The following is a 4,889-nucleotide window of genomic DNA, read 5'->3' as shown; positions in this document are numbered from 1 at the left end:
TCTAAAACTCATTGCCATACATTGTAGATAAATAAACTATAGAATCAATGAAAGCTTTCTTTTAATTTTCTTTCTAGTATGGCCACACAGAATAACTCTTCATTTGCAGTTTTTTCTGCAGTTGACCTACTGAGAATGAACAATTCAACCTACCTTCTTGTGTGACTATGCTCATCTCTGATCTCAACAGCTAGTTTTAATATATCAATAGCATACACTTCAGTTTAGCTTTTCCCAGCTTGTACCCTGCACTAATTGTTGTAGAAACATACAAGAACTATAAGAGCCTTCAGCTTTAATCCACTAAATATAAACTTCTCTGCATTGATCAGATTCAAATATTAGTATATATGAAATGTAGTTTGTACAAATACTGTTTTATTATTTTATTTTTATGCTGCATTATATTTTTTAATTAATTTTTGTTTTCTACTATTTTTCTGTGGAGTAATCTCCAAATACCTTGGCTCATGCTATTGTCTCAAGTATCTCTTGAAAAGGATATTAGAGAATAAGAGAATACTCTGACTGGCTTAGCAAATATTTTTATACTTTTTTATGTTATTCATTATTTTATGTTATTCTTCCTATGGGGTTGCCATCCACTTCAGAATCTATGGAAATCACAAGTGACATGCTGTGGGAACAATTGTGGATGTGTGTTCTACTTCACAAATTCATCATATGGATCCTTTACAAATAAAGAAAAAGGTCTTCACCAAAATCACACTAATATAGATGAACAAACTTGTGGCCCTACCATGGGAGACATATGAATGACGGAGTTAAGGAATTAATGACTATCTTATTTGCTTCTAATTTCTAGTGGACAGCAAAATCAGTCTTGTATTTAATTTAACATACTTAGCTGTATGTATATTTTCATTTAATATTCTATAGTATTTGAAAATAAATTTAAAGGGGAAAATATTTTCTGAGCTCTAGGCAGGACATAGAATATAAAAATAATTCTTTATATTTCAGATAATTAGAATATGATACTGTATACATCTCCATTTATTTTTAACTTATATTAGCAATTATTTATGACCATAAAGAAAATAACATTAAAAAGTTCATAAAGATTTTTATGAAGGAATACCCTATTAAGATAAACAACTATGATATATTCTTCATTAAAGAAAAGACCATATTGGAGCATGTGTCCATGTTATATATTGGAGGATCTTTTGGATATATAACCAGAAATGGCATACCGGGTCCTCAGGTAATACTATGTCCAATATTCTGAGGAACCACCAGACTGATTTCCAGAGTGGTTGTACTAGCTTGCAATCCCACAAACAATGGAGGGGTGTTCCTCTTTCTCCACATCCTCGCCAGCATCTGTTGTGACATAAGATTTTAATCTTAGCCATTCTGACTGGTGTGAGGTGGGAATCTCGGGGTTGTTTTGATTTACATTTCCCTGATGACTAAAGTTGTTGAACATTTCTTAGATGTTTCTCAGTTGTGGTGCGCTGCCGCGCATGCGTAGTCTCCCTCCTGAAATTGCCATTAAACACCAGTAAGCCGAATGCCTGAGCAGCCAATAACTGTCAAAAGCTGATGCAGCCCGACGCATCATATCTCCCGAGATGTATCAGCCAGTAGAGTAGGGACACGCTGACCAGATGGGTATATAAGGAGAGCTCCTCTTCCCCTCGGGGTCTTTCCTCTCTTCGGTTTCAATAAAGCTTGCTGCAGAAGGATCCTGACGTCCGAGACCATTCTTGCTGGCGAGAAAGTGACACAGGTCACAGCTGGTGCCGAAACCCGGGATCAGGCCGAACCATCCCCAGGCACCGAGGGAGACCCCCGTTCTCGGGAGGATCCAGAACTGCAGCCTATGGTAAGGATCAGAAAGGTATGCTCTCTCTTCTTGCCTCACAGGTGACCGAGGCGGCTGCTGCTTTCGTTTTAGTGGTATTCACCCTCTTTCTCTTTCTGCTCATTTCGTTTTGCATAGATCGAGCTTTGGAAGAGGGTGATCTTAAGGATGAGAAGTGCCGTGCAGCGGTAAAGGCAGGTCAGGAGGTGTTGCAGGAAGTACAATCTAGCATGTCAGAATCTGATCGAGAAAAGAGAAGTGGTGCACGCAAAAGGAAATCAAAGAATGCTAAGAATTTAGGCCCCTCGAAAGGTGAGGAACCTGCTGAGGAGTTAGGAAAGCAAGTACTCTCTGGGAGAGAAGTGCAAGGCGATAAAAAAAGAAGCCAAATCTAGACCATTGTACCCATTAAAAGACTTAGAGGCCCTTGAAATAGACTCCTCTGAGACTGAGGACCTTAGTCCTTTGGAGGAAGAGGATTTGGAAGAAGAGGCTGCTCGATATGAGGAGGACAGATATCATCCAGGTGAGCGGCCTTGGGCAGAGGATGGAAAGGGAAAACATACAGACCCAGCGGTGGCAAGCCCTAAATCGATAAAATTGCCAGCCACTCTTCCAAGTGCGCCCCCGCCTTATGTGGGACGGCGTGCAGACTCCTTCTTTTCACCCGAGGTTAGTCAGAAAATTTGAATGGCTTTCCCGGTATATGAAGGGGCTGAAGACGCCCCTGTTGAATTTAATGTTCTAGAGAGACTTGCAGAATCTGTCCGCAAATATGGGGTAGATGCCAGTTTTACAATCATGCAGGTTGAGCGAATCGCCAACATGGCCGTAACGCCAAGTGACTGGCAAACCACCGCAAGGGCAACGCTTAATAGCTCAGGACAATTTATGGAATGGAAGGCCCTGTGGCAGGATGCTCTCCAAGCACAAGCCAAATCTAATGTTCTTTTAATTGGAGATCCAGCCCTTTGGACATATGACCTTTTGACTGGCCAAGGGCAGTATGCTAATAATCAGACTGAGTATGACTGGGGAGCATATGCTCAGATTGCCGCTGCCGTGGTTCAAGCCTGGAAAGGACTCTCTAGAAAAGGCAAGTCTGAGGGCCAATTAACCAGGGTAGTCCAGGAGCCCCAAGAGTCCTTCTCAGATTTTGTTGCACGAATGACAGATACTGACACAAAGATTTTTGGAGACACGGAGAGAATAAAAATCCTTATAGATCAACTAGTATTTGAGAATGCCACCCCAGAATGCAAGGCCATTATAAGGCCTCGTAAGAGCAAAGGGCTGGCCGATTGGATAAAATCATGTAGAGGCATCAGAGGTCCCTTGACTAATGCAGGACTGGCTGTTGCCATCCTACAAACAAAGGGTGACAACTCTCTGCAAAAGGTTTGCTATGGGTGTGGAAAGCCAGGCCACCTAAAGAAAGACTGCTGCCACCCATAAAATAAGCCAAAAAGACCGCCCGGCCTCTGCCCAAGATGTAAGAAGGGATACCACTGGGCGGGCGAGTGTAGATCCACCAGAGACCTGCAGGGTCACTTACTCCCCACTGACGTTACTACCAGAACAGAAAATAAGCCGCCAAAAAATGGTCATTCAGGCCCAGAGCGCCAGGGCCCCAAAAGATATGGAGCCCGAAGCCCCCATCGGAGAGGTTGGATTGCTGCTGAGCCTACACAGGTTCCGCAGGACTGGACCTCTGTGCCACCACCGGGCTCTTATTGATGCTGCAAATGGTGGCCCAACCTGTTCCAGTTAGTTTTCAAGGACCCCTGCCGAATGGTAGTGTGGGACTCATTATAGGTTGCCCCTCCTTAACACTGAAAGGTCTTATCGTCCACCCAGGGATTTTAGATGCTGGTTATACACATAAGCTTCAAGTTCTTTGCTCTAGTCCTAAAGGAGTCTTCTCCATATCATCAGGAGATCGATCGTATCGCACAGTTGGTCTTGCTCCCCAGCCTTCAAGATAAATTTCCTTTGACTGACAAAGACCGAGAGGGGGGTCTGGGGTCATCGGGGACAGATCAGGCCCATTTAATAATGGATTTACAGACCAGGCCCACTTTAACATTAAAAGTGGAAGGTAAACAGTTTTCTGGCATCCTAGATACTGGAGCTGATAAGAGTATCATCTCTGCTAATTGGTGTCCTAAGGCTTGGCCTGTCACTCAATCATCCCGCTCCTTACAAGGGCTGGGATACAAAGCTAACCCCTCAGTCAGTTCACAGACCCTCTGTTGGGAAGCCCCCGAGGGCCAGATTGGAACTTTTACCCCATACGTTCTTCCACTGCCAGTCAACCTATGGGGTCGAGATGTGTTACAACAACTAAATTTACGGCTGACTGACACCTATTCTCCACAGGCCATTAACATGATGTCTCATATGGGCTATCGAGAGGGTAGAAGACTAGGGGCGAGGGAACAAGGCAGACTGATCCCATCTCAGTCAGTCAAGACAAGAAGGGCCTGGGTTTTTCCTAGGGGCCACTGGAGAGTCTAAGCTCATAACTTCGCTCTCAGAGGAAGCCGTGTGGGTTCCCCAGTGGCCTTTGTCCTCTGAAAAATTGGGTGCAGCTATGCAACTAGTGGAAGAACAGATAAAATTGGGACATTTAGAGCCATCCACCTCTCCCTGGAACACTCCAATCTTTGTGATTAGAAAGAAATTGGGAAAATGGAGATTGCTTCATGACCTCAGAGCCATCAGTGCACAAATGCAGTTGTTTGGTGCTGTACAGAGAGGTCTGCCTTTGTTGTCGGCCCTACCCAAGGGCTGGAAGACCTTTATTATAGATGTTAAGGATTGCTTTTTCTCCATCCTGTTAGCCCCCCAAGATAGACCTCGCTTCGCCTTTTTGCTACCAGCTATTAATCATTGGCAACCTGATAAGAGATATCAGTGGAAGGTTTTACCACAAGGCATGGCAAATAGCCCCACCATGTGTCAGCTTTATGTCCAGAGGGCCCTTGAACCTGTCAGGAAACAGTTTCCAACCCTGTTGTTGGTCCATTATATGGACGACATCCTTCTATGCCACCAA

The 4,889-nt window shown here is 43.9% G+C and overlaps 1 pseudogene; it reads left to right on the top strand.

Moving 5' to 3' along the window:
• Positions 1-3,567: 3,567 nt before the first annotated feature.
• LOC114621032 lies at positions 3,568-4,329 on the top strand (annotated as a pseudogene).
• The last annotated feature ends 560 nt before the right edge of the window (positions 4,330-4,889 follow it).

Source organism: Grammomys surdaster, unplaced genomic scaffold (genome assembly GCF_004785775.1).
Source record: "Grammomys surdaster isolate TR1022 unplaced genomic scaffold, NIH_TR_1.0 63, whole genome shotgun sequence".
NCBI classification, from domain to species: Eukaryota; Metazoa; Chordata; class Mammalia; order Rodentia; family Muridae; genus Grammomys; species Grammomys surdaster.
Note: the sequence above shows the minus strand (reverse complement) of the source record. Positions and strands in the feature narration are given on the sequence as shown.